Raw genomic sequence first — 17110 nt, 5'->3', positions numbered from 1 at the left:
CATCACCATATTTTTTTTAGTTGACAACAGATTTACAGTTATAACCAAAAGGCCCACTGATAATACATACAGTGCATTAAATGCTACATGAGTGTATTGATAAAAACAAAAAACTGTGAAGCTGGCGTCTGATCTTTCTGCCGTCATATCTCCAGGCTTCTGGATTCAGAGATTAAGAGGTTTGCTAACATCAGACATATTTACAACTGACCTGTCCACTTTATTGGAAACGTCATAGCAGTTCCTATGCAGTTCAAGGTTGGAGAGGATGCGGGAGGACGAGGAGGTTCTGCTTCCCATTTTTGGTGGTTATTACAGTGACATGGCATTTTTTAGAGAGTAAGATGATAACGTAGGCTGCAGAGGTGCAGAGAAATGAAACAGGCGGAGGATATTCTGTTCTCAAGAGAAGAAAGTGTGTCCGGTATCAGTGCTGACTGTGCGGTTGAAGCTAAGCATCTCCTGCTTTGGTTTGTAATGCAGCCAGGCTCCAGGACACAGAGTTTGATCATGACATCTCCAGCGATTGTCTGAAATAGTGTCTGGAGCAATGTGTAGAGGTGTGTCAGCTGTGAAATGTTACTGTTGGCCGAAGGGGACTCAATGTTTTAACATTTGTTAAAAGACTTGAGAACATTTTACATGATGTTTCTAAAGGAAATGTATTCTTGATCTTTTTCTTCCAAAAGGTCCACACTCTCATTGTGGTATGACTGGCGCTGTTAAACTTCATTAACATGTCATTACTTTTGTGAGATAATATTGGTTAGGTCTACATAAGCAAACATAAAGAAAATGTTCACAGCATCGACTCACATTTGAGTTTATTTTCCACTGACATTTGAAATATGATATATTATTTATGTACACAGTGAGCTTTTCTTTGATCAAGCTTTCTGTCTGTAAGCTGACAAGACAGAAGGGGGGGGGGGGGGGAACTGTCGTCAGCTCTGGAGAAGGGCTGGCGGTGGAAACACAGACAGGAGGTGGTTCCAAAATAATGCACTCAAAATGGAGTTGGCAACTCTCACTGTTTGAGTGCCATTGGAACAGTCCTGGCAACTTTGTGACAAAATAAGCCAAAACCTGTACAAGGCTCAGTGAATTTGAAATAATCAAGTTATTATTAATTTAAAACTGTATATATATGTTGTATCATATACACGTACATTTGTGTCAAAAGTTACATTTGTAAATCATTTTCCCGATGAGCTTCTTCCTCATTCAGTGATTGATTATAATATGAATCATGGCACTAATCAGTGGATCATCCCTGCTTTTGAAAATGATCATAATAAAAACGTGTAAACTAGCGACTGCTACCACACAAAGGACATCCTTGGACTAAATATTGCCATTTTAACCTGGTATCTGGATTTGTGTTGCCAACTTTATAGTAGTCTATGTAAACCGGTCAGATTAAGGCTGCTGGCCTATCTTTACTGTAACTGGTAATAGCAACTGGACCATCAGACAAAAACCCAAATCGAGTAAAAAAATAATGTATAATCTGGACAACATTAATCAAATGGAAACATGTCTAGGCTGGGTCAAACCTGAAGACAAACTTTTAGGCTTTACATAATTCATAATTCATATCTTAAAATGTATCCATACATTTATTCTGTCCATACAGTATGTGTCATCTTTATTATGTCCAGCATTGTACATTGTACCAAGACTCCAACATAAACAAACATTGGTAACATATTAAAATGTGCTCGTTTTGACTGGAACATTTGAGGTGTTATTAGTACTGGCTGTAAAAACCACATCAACACATCTCTTCTTTGTATTAGTCTCATACCCAGACTGGAAACATCATTAAACATCAAACCAAACCTTTTCTTTGCTCCCCCGCCTCTCCACCAGGTCATTCAGAGACCCTCTGATTGGATGATAGTTTATTAGAGACCAAGCTGAGGCCAGCTAACAGCCTCTCGTCTCCTCCCCTCTCAGCTTCATTCATTATAGATCACCTGCCCCCACCTGCACGGCTTCATTACTCCCTCATTTACAGCTTCTCAGGTCTGCTGACTCTTCTTTTTTCCTCAGTGCCTAACGGCCCCCCTGGTACCGCTGTCTCAAACCCCGACTGCGTCCCCCCTCTCTTTGTCTGGCCCCTCTCCTCCCTCTATTCTTCCTATCCTTCACTTTCTACCATCTCTCAATTCCACCATTAGGTAATTTAACCATTGGTGCAGGCAGTCACTCTCACTGATGGCAAATGACCGAGTGCGGTATGTTGATTGCATTTTAGTGCTAGTGTCATTTATTTCTGGGTCAGCGAGCTGCGGGACCTGGGTTGGCACCAGTGATGACCTCGACATATGACACACACATATTCCTCCATATTTGTCAAACGTGCTGTTACTCCCCCGCCTGTCTGTTTAGTTGCTCACCAATGATCCGTTTTGCAAGGCTCAGAGCCAAAAATTTAATAAGAAAAACGTCTAAAATTATTGTCACATAGGCTCAAAAACCTTTTCCTGTCTTGTATATTCTTTCATACTGCAACAAAAATAACAAACTAATTGATCTATAAAGAAGTATAATTAATGATTTGATCGACAGTCGCTAAGCTTGCTGTATTGAATTTATTCCTATACTGCAATGCTCTCCCTCTTTTTCTGTCTTTAAGTTGGTTTTGCTTCTTTTCTCATTGACCTCGTTTGGTACTCACTGAGCAGACAAACAATCCAGAACAAAAATCACGACTACAAATGTAGAATATGCTCAAGGCCAAATCACTATCATAAGCAAATGATTACCTGAGCAAGGTTGCTCATGTATTTGTGCGTGTGTGTGCATGTGTGTGCGTGTGTGTATTGTGGTAAAATAAAAACAGGGTTTTAGAATTCTTCAAATGTCTGAATTTGTTGACAGAAAATGACTTCAAGTGTGTAACGCACTCAGCATCAAGTCTTTTCATGCTGTCTCCTCCATGTACCCACACAGATGCATTCAAATACAATAAAACCTCCCCCAGCCTTCATTTGGTTGTTTATTCAGCCTGAATGTGCATTAGTTTCAGCTTTCCTTAAATGAAGGCAGCTAGTGCAAGTCTGTGTCCTAAACCTTTTAAAAGATTAGCATCAGTTCTTCAGGATGGTTATGTAACTTATTAAAAAAAAAAAATCCATCTCCATGACAATTTAAATTCGAGGATTTCTGGGGCTAATCGGGAGCAAGGGAACGTCTAGGTTGGCTGACCAGAATTAAATTTTTGTGTTCTGTTGAACAAATTAAAACTCCGTGCAACAAAACCTTTGGGGATTAATGTAATTGTTATTCGGATCCTCGCTAGCGGCAGGACTCCAAAGATGTCATTGCCGGTCCACCACTTTGGTCCAGACTGAATTATCTCAACTTGTATTGAATGGATTGCCATAGAAATTTGTTCAGTCATTTATAGTCCGGGGGGGATGCATCTTACTGACTTTGGTAATTGTCTTGACTTTCCCTCTGAAGCCACCACAGGGCTTTCATTTATCCACTGAAATACATCTAGTTACATCTAGAGGATGGACTGGCACAAATGTTTGTCCAGACATTCATGGTGACTTTGGTGACACCCCAACTTTCTCTCCGAAGCCACTGTGACTTATGTGACTCGTCGTGAAATGTTCTTCGTGCATTCATGTCCTTGTCATGAATTATAACTGTGGTGATTCTTATAACTTTACATATCAAATTTTCATCTGTATTTTGTTTATGACCAAAAACCTGCAAAACTAACAACACTTCCATCAGTCTCATCTGTTTGGTTCTAATTGTAAGAATGCAAATACTCTGGACAAAGATGGTAATGTGGTAAACACTACACCAGGTAAATGGGAGCATGTTACATTTTCATTGTGAGCTTGCGAGTACACTAATGTTAGCATTTTGCTGAAAGTACCGCTGTGCTTATTGCAACCTCATAGTCACTGGCATTGTTATAGACTCTTAGAGCTCTAATTACATCCGGTGCAAAGCAGTGCCATGCTTATCGCAAAGTATCTTCTTTAGTTTTAGACTGAAATGGAAATGACCCAGAGGGTCAAAGTTCAAGGTGCATATTTGTGTTCCAGTTGTATGCATACTATTTTGTTTTTAAGGGTAGCTGCAGAACGTACTGAAAGTTTTTTTTTCAAAAAGTAGGCAATTTGAAACACAGCTCCAGTCTTTAGTGTTGTTATTATAAAGGGGACTGAATCCAAAAAGAGGTATACAGTGTATATACTCACAGAGGGAGTCATTGATGTGTTGCAGTAATTGTTGCAAAGATGAGGGTGACTCATTGGGTTATCTTACACGCTGGGTCAGACTTTTAGAACACGTTTGTTGCGCCTGATTGAGGCCACAGAGAAGCCAGATCATCTGAGAGGAGAAGTGAGCACGAAGCTTAAATGGCAGAAGTCAACCTGGGCGTCTGCATGTCTGCTGACCTTTTCCTCCATTTCCAGTCACTCACTGACACATAACAAGCAGAAATCATTCTGTATGTCTTATTTTGATTAAAAAATGACTTTGCTACCCATTGTACTGATGACTTCACTCGAGATGCGCAATCTCATACAAGTATCTTGACACGTTTGCATGTGAGTTTCTGGGAATGTAAAACGCTCTGTTGCTGTCAGTGAAGCTGATGTGGGCTTCGTGATTGTTACGCCTTTCAGTGTTGAATCTATGTGCAAACAAAAAGCACAGCCGCTGTCACAGATGGAGGAGGTAGGAGTAAACTTTACACCACAATCCTCTCAGGGACAAACACATTTCTCTGCTCTGCCTAATTATTCTGTAGGGATTGAGGGGTGGCTGGACAGTGTTTTAAGAAGCCAGTTCTCCTGGGATTAATTTCTCTCATGCTTTGCCTAAATAAGGTATTAACAAAATGTAATAAACTCTTGCCAGAGGATGCTTCAAAGCAGCGCTTTGCTCATAGCTCCAGTCACCACATCAATTATGTATTTAATCTAAGTATAATGTAGTGGCTGCGCAAGATAAACACATTTATCCACTGCTATAAAGCCCAGCAATCGATATAAGCTGTTTCTTTGTTTACTCTTTGTTTGAAGTTTGATTGCTTTCAGGTCATTCTGGGAAACGGAGAAGTAGGAAAAGCATAGAGGTAAAGATTAAAAAAGGAACAGAGTTGGAGAGCAACAGTCTTCACTATCATCTCCACCACCATCGTCATCAAAAGGTCTTGCCCTTTTGAAGGGTCTGCATGTGTAGAGATCAGATAAGCAGAAGCTTAGGGTTTGTGGCCCTGGCGTCTATTTGATGTCGAGCTCACTGGAGAGCCTGTCTGGTTTCAACAATTCTTTAAAGCTGAGGACAGTCTGAAGCACTCAGCCTGCATTAGTTAAAGTGTAACTCTCATGTGCTGCTTTAAACAGGATGAGGCCTTTAGCCGTCCCCACAGTACAGTGATTATGCCATCAGTGAACTGCCTGAAAACTGCACGTTTGTTCTAAGAGTTGTGTCCGTGAGTCTTTTCCCCTGACTGTTATCATTACAAATTTTCATCAAATCCTAAATCAACTGAAATTCCCAATACCACTCTACTGTACAAGCCTGCTGTATGGATGCAGCTTGAATATTCTCAGTATGACAGTGAATAAAAGTGCTTAACATTTTAAGAGTGACATTGATTGTAAGGCTTTATATGGAAAGTAACCTCATTTTGATGCACAAAACAAAGCTTTTGAGCAGTATATGCTACTTTGTACAATACACAGTTTAATGTTGAGCAGTCATTTTAAAGCTTTTGATCCTGAATTTTAAAAATTAAAGTACAGTTTTACCTTTAATGTCTTTTATCATCTTAATGCCCAATATTGTTTCAGCATTTAAGTCACGGTCATGATGGACTAATTGTCTTTTTCTGTCCTGTTAAAGCTCTGAATAAACTGCAGAATAAACAACAACACAGCATTACTAGGTGATTATGGCCAGAAGAAGATAATACCTTTTTCTAGTCCCTTAACGTCCTTTCATTTGCTGCTATTGTAATAATAAACTATGATACAGCAAATTTTGTAATCACCCAAGGGGCTAGCTCTTCAGCACATAACAGTATACTTATAGGTCGTATAGGAGAAGTCTTTGCTGCATCTTTAGGTTCTCTGGCCTGTTAGTTGTTCCCTTGGCTAGAACAAATATCTGTGTTGACGCAGGTTTTAGTGCCATGGTCAGGAAAGCCAGCCAAAAGACCGGGGGCCATCCGAACCTGCTGACAGCTTCACACATTTCCAAGTTATACTTGGTCAGCATGCTATTTACATAACGGAATACATCAGACGAGGTCAGCGTAAAGATTTCTTTAAATACCACTGTAATATAATTTTCTTTTTAATCACTTTTACCATTTTTTGCTTTGCTTCCGTAAATGCTTTAAAATTGCTTACTTTAAAATCTTTATTTATAGTACCGTGGTCCTAATGGTGGTGTTAGAGAAAAGATCAGAGAGGTCACTGAAGCCATTAGGTATCACCATCTGTGAAGCTACTTAATGTAGGCGGAAACAGACATTCTCGTTAATTGTTATACATTAGTAGTAAAGTCAAAAGATTTTTTTGTGTGCTATGTGTTACGTTCAGGCACATTACCGGTACAGTATCTACAGAAATAGGAAGGTTGGATTGTCTCTGTCACAGGAAGGGCTTTGCTCATTATCGGATCTTCAATTAGGCTAAAGATATAAGGTCTGTTTCATTTTTTATTGCTCATTATCTAATTAGTTTCATCAAGTTGAATCGGTTAAAATGTGGTTTTGGGAAGGAACCTCGTCTTAGAAATCTGGACACAAGACAAGTTATTTTTTTAGGATGTAAGTTGTTGTGACACGACTGCAGCAGCACAAGTCTTTATGGGCTGGATACCAAAGAGAATAAACAAATTATGGAGCAGTACTGCACAAATAACAGATACAAAGACTGAAATGTGTTTGTTTCAAGTTTGTTTATAAGAAGACTTTTTAAGTTGCATTGATAGGAAATTGAGGATTGCTTTGTTTCATGTTGGGCTTAAATCTAATTGTCTTTTGTTACTTACTGCAGTCTTAACAAACTCAGAAAAACCTTTGGAAACATGGATGATTGGTGGCATTTCACAGTGCATTTGTTTATTTGTGGTGTGACAGTGATTTATTCGTGTTAGAGCCGTGGTCTACACACCTTTGCTCGGTCATGTAAACGCACCGGTACGTTGCTGAGCTGGTTCAGCACCACGGACAGCTCCTTGAGTCTGGACAGGCTGCAGTGATGCGCTGCTTTCACCCCCATTAGAGACCTTGTTGACAACATTCAAGTATATACTGCTGGCACATGTGATGAAAACACACTCTGCCTATATAAGAAAAAAAAATGATGTGAAACCAAGCAAACATAACGCAAGCAGCTTGGGCTATGTTCAAATTATACAACTCTGCTGAACAAAGCCATAATCTCCCTGCACGCATCGTGGCGTCTCGTGGGGGATCATTATTCTTTATATGCAACAAAGCGGTAGGTCGTTCACGCTGCCTTTGAATGTATACAAGCAGGACTTTTGCAAACTCTTTGAAACTACGCTTTCTCAGACTGCGATTTTTAATGATCTTTATGTTTATTGCCATTATGCAACGACTAAAGCTTAAAGGAGAGTGCGCCCTGTATGTTCAGGTCAAATTCTACATCAGGTGAAAAGTGTTGATTTTGCTGCTTAAACCTGCCACCTAAATCCGAGGCAATTTGCGCGTTAATCTAATTTGATAGCCTCAGCTCGCCCATTGCAAGTAGATCTCGGGTCGAGGTCACTGCTACACTGCCAAACAAGGTAATTCTATCTCTAAGGTCATTAATTACGGTGCTCAGACAAAGCGGGACTGAGGGGCCTACAGTAGGACGGAGATGCCAAATCACGTCTTCCTCACCAAACCCTCTTCCTCCCATAAATTATCTAATGGGATGAGGACTAATAACTGTGAGTGTTGTGGCCCACGTGAAATAATTTATCAGTGGACAAACAATAACACATCAGCAGGTCATCAGTCAGGTGGTCTTTATGAATTATAGCCTATAGACGTTTTGAAATTAAGCTTTTGAGCTGTTTGATGCAGGAACTTCTGGTCTGTATATCAACCTCAAAACTAAAGGCACCCCCCTCCACACACACACACACACACACACACACACACAGATACAGACACACACACACACACACACACCGTCCTCCTCCCCCCCAACTTGCACACCCCCCCTCTCTCCTGCTATTTGAATAGAGAGCCTGCGGAGCACTCTTTTGTTCAGTAGCGCTCAGCTGCTGGAGAGGTGAGCACCACTCTGGCTGGCGCTCCTCCACTCATCGCTGGCTGCTGCCTCTGCTAGTCTCCGGAAGTCGCGCGGACACACGGCTAGAAATCTACTCTCTTCATCGCATGAACAACGACCCGGTCCTGCCCCTGGTCTCTTGTCTCCCCTCACTTTGACACCCGGTGCTGCCTCGTTTTCAGCCGCACTCGCAGGGCTTTTACGCGCCGTTGGATGCTTCCGCTTCCCCCCCGTCTGTGGCGCTACCACCTGCACCGTATCACACCGACGCTCCTGTGAAGCTGCAGCATCGCTCTACATTCCTGTGGACTGGACCTCACTTCGTCCGAAAGGTGAAGGCGTGTTTTTTTTGTTTTTGTTTTGTTTTTTAATATGTAATGACTGGATTTTCATATGAAGTAAATTCAGCGTTGTTTTACACACAAAAAGGAAATGGGGTTTCACAGATGTTTTACACTCAGTGCTGAATTGGACATGAGCTTGTCAATACTATTCAAAGACAAAGATCTGTGGCTACGATCAGAATTATAGGTGCACTTTAACACGAAAGTGTGCTGCCATTGTAAGAGCATGATTCACTAACTAAAAACTGCTCAGGTGACTGATTATAGTATTTTTTTTTTCGTTTTTCTTTGTTGGAAATGATTTCAGTTTAAATAAGGGTCGTTTTCTATATGCGAAAAAAAACCTGTTGTAGTTGAATGCTTTTGTCATTTTTCTGCCTGTTTGCATCATGTCATGATAGTCTCAGTTATGCAGCATCTGTTGAAGAATAATAAGCATCACCGCCTCATTTGTTTTCTCCTTTGGACGCTGCTCATGTCAACCAACTTAACATATATATTTAACAGGGTGAATGTAGGGTTTCAATATCTATGACCATCAGCCCGCCTCTTGTAGAGGAAGCCCCTTTTCCTTCCGCCTGTAAGCCTTCAGGTGAGGTAGATGGGGACAAGGGGAGCTTTCGGACTTCACGGGTGAAAGTCGATAGGCAGCCACAGACACGGCTGTCAGCGCTGTCAGTGAAGCAAACGAAGTGGGGGTGGGGGAGGGGGGGGGGGGGGACCCGAGACATTATCTTGGATGGCACTTACACTCCGCCAAATGGGTCTCTCAATTATTTCTGTTGGAGGAAACTTTGCTGTCTAGCAGGAGGACCTCCGGGCTACAAGCTGATCAAAGCGGAGGAGGTCAGAGCGCGGCCTGGGTGCCACAGTTATGATAGCTGTTGTTGAGCATGTAAAAGAAAACTATGTTGGGCTTTGCTTCCCCCCCCCCTTGCTCGTCTTAATCTCAGGAGTGTATGGCAGGGTGTCAGATAGAGAATGTCAGCGAGAGTATAGGAGCTGAGTTGCTCATGACCCCCTGGGAAATTAAGCAGAGATTCAACCGAGCAGTTTGTGAAACGGTGACCAGTCTCTCTCTCTCTTCTCTCTCTCTCTCTCTCTCTCTCTCTCTCTCTCTCTCTCTCTCTCTCTCTCTTCTGCTTGCCTCTTACTATGTCTGTCTTGTGCTCACTGTGTGTCTCATATTTGTACACACATGGGCACACAGACAGTCAGAGTATCAACAAGCCGTCCTTGGCAGAATTGATCCTGCACTCCTTTATATCCTTGTATTTGGTTTTGGCATCAGCAGAGTGATCCTTCATGTGTAAGGCCACGCTGGTACCTGCAGACAGGCCGACCTCATTTTCATTCTGTGACTGACTGTAGATAACATGCCCTCTTCTCACCGGTTGGGCAGCAGTGTGTTAATCTTTGTGTATTTGATACTTGTGTTCGGTGGTCACCTCTGCTGCCAGTTCCTGAATTGTGTTTGTGAATTAAATGGGTATCATCTGCTCCTGTTGCACTACGGGCATCTGGCTCCACGTCTTTAAGTCTCTATGCTGCCTTTTGCTTCTTTTTGCCTCTCATACATTTTGTAGAACGTCTCCGTGTTTGTCTTTCTGTCTCCTCGTTCCTCTCGTCGCCTCTGTTTGGACTCATCGCTCCTGCACTGGATTACAGGCTCCGCCGTTAACGTCATTGTTCTCACAAGAGGTGTTCTTTTCTTTAGTATTGCCAGTTCACTGCCCCCATTTTCACATTCTCTGTGTGATGAGGCGTTACAATGGGTGAACAATATTCCTTTAGAGAGTGGTTCAGCGCTTTTTAGTGGCTCCACTCCAACTGTGGTCAAGGCCAAAAGCAGCTTAGAAATGTTGTCATCATACCTCAGGAGCATGAAAGAAAGAAACAGAAAGACAGAATGAAAGAGTGAGGGCGGGAAGGAGGCAAGTGACAGACTGGGTGATTTTAATTTTTTTTTTTTTTTTTTTTTTTTTTTTACAGCATTATCTGCTCTTTGCATGAGGTTGCCTTGTCACATATTTCAATAATGCGTCTTTTCTGGCTGGCTGCTCTCAGCTATAGTGCAGACACTTCTGGCGGGAGATGTGAATGGGCGAGAATTCAATTTTGCACTTGAGTAGTGTCCAAGCATGTGAACGGGAGACTGTGGATTTTTGCGGCAATTTTTGCATATGTAAGACATTAATATTCCTCCAATGAACCTTCTGCTATGCTTAAAACAAACAAAGCCACCCTGGCACAAGATGAAACACGGGAGAGCGGCCAAGCAACTGCACAGTATCAGCACAGAGGATCTCTGGGCTTGAGTTAGGCTGTCTACTGGTGGAGGCCTTCAGATAGAAATCCTATAGTTGGAAGAGCGTGTTGCTATGAGTCAGCTGTGATCCTGCTGTGGCTAATAGCTGGCTTTAATCTCCATCACTCTTCAGTGAAAAATATATTTATTATTGAGTTGTTTTCCTTGTGTGTTTTTGCTGAAAGTTCCTTGCAGTAGGCTCGCTGCATACTGTATGTTGGGAATGGATGTAACGTTTTTTTTTTTTTTTGGCTATGATGTAAGAAAGGGTAGGAGGGATGCTGGAAGATGCCTGCAGAGAGACTAATTGACAGACTTAGATAACCCTGATCCAATTAAGCAATGAAAATACTCACAGCAGATTACACACATATTAAATTCTGTTTGTATAAATGATCATGAGTGTGTGCGCGTTCTCTTTTCTGCTCAAGTTATGTGTGTGTAGCAGCAGAGCTCTGACACACACATGGCCTTAGATCACATTTTAGGCTGCGATCCACTTGGCACCTGCGCTCCCCCAAGTCACAGGGTCGTTCCATCGGCTTAATGAAGGCCGTACCTTTGCTCGCCAGAGGACGTCACTCTGCTTGACTGACAGCTCTGCGTCCTTGTGCTCCCCCCAGCCCGACACCAGTGAGCAGATGGAGCAGAGCCTAAGTGGGCTGCTGCTAGCTTTGCCTTGGCTAATAATATAATAGTCTGGCATTAGGCATGTTGAACTAGCCACTGCACGTAGAGCCAAGCAAATGAGCAACGCAGCTGGGCCATCATGGCCAGTGGCAGAGCCGACAAAACCCAGGAGGCACAGAGGCAGGGAAAAAAAAAAGGTAGTTTACCACAATCCCTCCAGACGCAGCTCGTGAATATTCATCAGACCCCACTCCCCCTTTCGCCTCCTCCTCCTCCTCCTCAAACCCAGCTCTGCACCCCTCTCCCACCAAATGTATTATTCAAAGGAAGCATTTTCCCCATTAAATACTATAAATAAATAATGACATCTGGTAACAGTTTTTGTCTGCTGAATTAATGACAGGAGCACAGTGGAGTATCTTGCAGTGATTGGAGGAAGAGGTGTCAAGGGTGGATTTCTGTTCAGCCACCTTTCCCCCCGCTTTTTTCTTTGTCTCGCCAGGTGGGTGCGATGCCTCCTCTTTTATTTTTTTTTTTTTAAGGTAGCTGACATGTGAGTAGCTCTGAATTGGATTGTGTCTTTATCAGTCACCTCCTAAAACACCCCGGAGGAGAAACAAATACTACATGGCGGTTTATTTTACCATTACGCCTGCATTTTTCTGTCTGAGCTAATCCTCACAAAATAAAGAGCTCCCTGTGGGCTCTTTATGTGGTTTCAGCACCAGACAGCTCCTGAAGCAACATCTATTTTGTCTACATCATTGTTTTTCTCTTCCTGGTTTAACAAAAACTCCAACAGAGTTCTTACATCTTCACACACGCAGTGGATGACTGAAAGAGGCTTCACTGAAGGATATCAGCTATGTAATGTTGGCATCATTGTTGTACAGGCTGTATCTGTCAGACTCTGATGAGCTGGTAAACAGGGAGTGCTTCATAGGCCTACAGATGGCCAATGTTTCCCTCTCTCGTGTGCTGCGACTCCCAAAGGAGAAGCACAGATTTTGCTGTGTGTGTGCGCGAGGAAGTGTTCAATTTAAGTTTATAGAGGTACACAGCAATCCTCTGGATGTGCTAGTGTGTTTCCAGCAAGGAAGCTCATCACTAAAGCTAGAGAAAGGCGAGACACGAGTCTGTGGAAGAAGAAGATATTATTACTGAGAGGGATTTCTGTCTTCCTCTACCTTGCCCTGCCTGCCTGGATTCCTCACAGCGGGGCTATTTATGAAGCTGAGGCACCAGGGCGATACTTTTAAAGCTCTCCTCGTTAATCAGAGATCTAGCTCTGGGGTTGCCGAAACCAATCACAGGGATTTGTAGGAGAGAATAGGAAAGTAGTGTAAATAATTTCATTCAGAACCCTTGCACCCAGGTCGGGCTGATCCATGCATGCCAGTTTACTACTTTATGTAATGGCTTTTTTCACATGTACCGTGTGTGTGTGAATTGAGGGAGGGGGTGTTGCATTTTTTGGGGGGGAGGAGGGGGGTGCACTATGTGACATTTGCTGCCACTGATACTAGTTAATAATTTGTATTCTCACAAACTAAGACACAATGTGACTTTCCCTCCTTTGTGTTATTCATACAATGACTGAATGGCAAATTCTGAAAGGCCATTATGTGCAGAAAAGCCTTAATGCATAATTTCTGGAAAATATATTATAGCTTCAAAAGGTTAGTTGTTGACATATTTTTTTTTATTATGAAAAAATGAATCAGTTTTGGTTTTTATTTTGTATCCCCGCCAGAAAAAACAGGTTTCAGTAATCCTCCTATCTGACTCCCTGTCCCTCTCTGTAAGCACAGAGCTGAGAAAAATATTTTCACAAAACTCATGTGACCACAGAGTGAAACATGTATTTTTGTCATGGGAAACGTGGCTTTGGAATATTTTCATGGTGTAATGTGCGAAGTTCATGTAGATTCCCATGTGAAAAGTTTTCCACATACTTTCCACGTTATCATATGTTGCAACATGTGGTAAACATGTGTCATACTTGTAATGACATGTTTCCCATATGGACAACATAAGAAACTTGTATTTTTTTTCCGTAAGGTTTTTTATTTTTTTATTGTTGTGTTGATTTTGTCAGTTAAAGCGAGACTATTGGTGTCAAACTTGTGACAAACTGTTTTCACGCCCTATGTTTCACGCACACAGTCCAGTCTGTCCAACAGCATTATAGAAGTACACTTTTGTGGAGATGTCTGCAACTTGCATTTGTGTACGGCGTCATTCTGCAACTTTCCGTTCCCAACTTCAGTTTAGCGTTTTGGATGTTGCACTAAAACACACAGTACAGCTAAAGTTGATGGACATGTGACATGTGTCTTTTCACAGGCAAGAACAAAGTTGTATTGCAATCCATTCAACAGTTTTTGAATCCTTTTGCCAATGTCATCCCAAAGGTGGTGCTTGAGGGAAAATTAGGGGATTATTGAAGTGATAAGGATTTTTGCTTAGGGGAACATAAATGTCTGTCCCAAATTTTACAACTGTCCATTTGATAGTTGTTGGGATATTTCAGTCTTACCAGTCTGGTGGATTAGCACACAAACACTTCTGTCCCTCCCTTGTTGTTAGAACAAAGATTTGCATGCACTCATCGGCCTGTGAAGCCCTCAGGGTAAAAAAAACAAAAACATGAGTGGAGAGTCAGAGAGATGAGAGGAGAGATGCAGACACAGATAGATGGAGAAACCGTCAGAGTGAGCAACAGCAGCTGGCCAACCTGCAGCCCTCACCAGGTGGATTTAGTCAATTGTGTCCAAGCTCAGCCTTTTAGGTGACACCTGGATTTGTAGTCCGTGTTGGTTTAGCCACAGATATGAGCAAATGATCAAGTCAGTGTATGTGTGTGTGAGAGTGTGTGAGTGTGTGAGTGTGTGTGTGTGTGTGTGTGTGTGTGTGTGTGTGTGTGTGAGAGAGAGAGAGAGAGAGAGAGAGAGAGTGTGTGTGTGTGTATGTTTGTGAGAATCCACAGATGTGCTGAGCTGAACAGAATGAGCCAGAAGATTAGAAGACGGGTGAAAAGGCCAAAGTGAGAGCCACCTTCATGTGGCCAGCATTAAGCTTCCTGACATTGACTGCAGGATGTCTGTCTATCCAGCCAGCTAATTTGTTCATTATTAATGTCTGTAGGTTGTCTCTCTACTGTTATGATGTCTTAGCTGGCATCTGATTCCAGGCAGATATTCCACTTCATCTCCTCAGTGGCTCCTCACGGTGCTGAATGAGACACACCATCAAATTCATTTTAATATGGAATTTGTAAGGCTCGTAGCAGGTCAGATGTCCTGCCGGTAGAGTTGGTAGTCGCTCTGCAGTTAGAAATAGGCTTGCCAAAGCACCACTAAAGTGGCTTTTACGTGGAGCTATGAAGCATGCTGCCTTCAAAGCTCTGAAGCATCAGAGTCGATAGTGGAAAGTGGAAGTGTGTGTGCGTGCGTGCCCAAGTAAAGGCTCGAAACCTTTGCTCGAGGACTGTGCCTAATGTGCAGCTTAGTTTTTTAAGGGACCAACCATCTTTGACTAGAGAGGGCCTTTATTTTGCCAGTGTTTTTTACATTATTCACAAGGAAATGGCATTTTTATAGCATAATTTCCATTCAAATTGCTCCTACTGTGTTTTTTTTTCTCAGCCCAGAGCAAACAAAGAAGTAAAAGCACAATTGTTTGCTTTCCAAATGGAAAACCAAGTCAGTCACCCGGTCAGCCAATCGTCCTGCTGAATGTGAGGGTCACTTTTTGTGGTTGCAGATTTTAAACGCACAAGGCTGTTAAACAATTACTATTTTGCGGCTTTGCACACAGAAGCTCTGCAGGCAAACTCCCCTCAGCGCTTTATAGAGTAGCTTTTTAGTTCTGCTCTGGCAAATTCAAAATGAACTGCCGGGGTGCGTACCAGTTCTGTTTTGTAATTAACTGTCACACTGCTGAATTAATAGTGAAGAAAATATGGCGTGGAAAATGCAGAAAATGAAGAGCCTTTGCTACATTCACTCAATCATTAGTCAGACAAGAATGATATTAATCAACTGTGTTGTGTGTGTGTGTGTCTCTGCAACACAAACATCTGGTTTCAGCCTGATGGCAGCTTCCTGCGTGACTCCAGCGATAAGCCACAATGATCTCTGTCCACTTGTGTCCTTTCTCTGTCCACTTTCTCTGGGATTTTTCTCTCAGCTGTAATTAAAGATGCTGTCTGTCTATCCTAATAATTACCCTTGGTGGAAATGTGCTAGAGCCCTCCGATTTGCCCCTGGACCTCTTTGATAAATTTGGCAACTGCTCCCAGAGCTGTTGCTGGGGGCACCTCTACTGAATGTGAATTCCCGCGCCTGACTCGTGTGTTGCGCGCGTGCGTGTGTGCGTGTGTGTGTGTGTGTGTGTGTGTGTGTGCGCGCGCGCGCACGCGAGGTTGGTGGGAGAGCACTGCCACTGTATCCCCAAGTGTCCAGCTCTGAGCAGGGATTGATTGGGAGCGGCCGTCTGTGATGGATCGGTTCTCTGCTCTGGACCATTGGCTGAGCTGTCTGGCACTGTGTACGGCAGCTGCACTGAGGACTGTACGTGATTATGTGTGTACACTCATTAATAAATAATCATCGTTTCTCTCCGACTCTTCTTATCTGTCTTGACTTGCTCCAGCCGTTACATTAGAGTCCCATCGGCTTGGTGGAGAGAAGCCGAGAAAACAGTTTGTTTTTTTGAAGGCATAATTGTTGTAAAATGCTTCTTTTCACTGATGTTCTTTCTTCGCTTTAACGCACGCTGGGACGTGTGCTTTCAGAACGCTCGACCACCCACTGGCTCGCTGATTTTTTTTGGTGGTCGCATGAAAGCACACATGCAAACCCTCCTTCAAATTGCCAACACTGAAAAACGCAGGGATTTCTTTAAGCTCGGAGGGCTGCGTTCACCTCAGGCGCGTGAGGCCGGGCTCTAATTGGGCCTCGTCTTGGCGTGACCTTCATTGTTTTGACAGAGAGAGGATCAGAGGGAGACACTCCAGAGCTGAGGTTATCTCCTCTCCTCTCCTCTCCTCTCCTCTCCTCTCCTCTCCTCTCCTCTCCTCTCCTCTCCATGTCAAAACCACCACCAACAGTAGAGTACAAGCAACCATTAGCTGCCTCCCAAAGCTTTTTCCAAAAGGGTCAAAGCTGTCTGAAGCTGTGGAGTGGATGTTTTAGCAGTCACCTCAGTGGGTAGTGTGTGTGTGTGTGTGTGTGTGTGTGTGTGTGTGTGTGTGTGTGTGTGTGTGTGTGTGTGTGTGTGTGTCTGTCTGTCTGTCTGTGTTTGTCTGTGTCTATGTATGTACACACCTTTTCTTGACTCTTATGTGTGTGTTTTGTGTTTGCCTTGGCTGTGGCAGTGCAAGACGAGCACCCCGAGAATTGCAAGATGGTTCAAATAGCGAGTCAGCTCTACAGTGCGTGTTGTGATTTACCACTGAGCCATTAGCAGCCCTGCTGTGTGTGTGCTTCAGGTGTTCTGAGAGGGAATAGGAAAAGAAATACTCCCCG

At 42.9% G+C, this 17110-nt stretch overlaps 1 protein-coding gene across 1 annotated transcript in view; it reads left to right on the top strand.

The window, feature by feature from the left end:
• Nucleotides 1–8292: 8292 nt before the first annotated feature.
• ncanb (neurocan b) overlaps nt 8293–17110 on the top strand; it is a 149923-nt gene continuing 141105 nt past the window's right edge. Inside the window, exon 1 of the mRNA XM_069150135.1 lies at nt 8293–8629. The gene's annotated coding sequence lies outside the window, so the exon portion shown is untranslated. The remainder of the gene's footprint in view (nt 8630–17110) is intronic.

Source organism: Embiotoca jacksoni, unplaced genomic scaffold, assembly GCF_022577435.1.
Source record: "Embiotoca jacksoni isolate LCO1_2020_lvr unplaced genomic scaffold, fEmbJac1.0.p SCAF_16, whole genome shotgun sequence".
Taxonomy (NCBI): domain Eukaryota; kingdom Metazoa; phylum Chordata; class Actinopteri; family Embiotocidae; genus Embiotoca; species Embiotoca jacksoni.
Note: the sequence above shows the minus strand (reverse complement) of the source record. Positions and strands in the feature narration are given on the sequence as shown.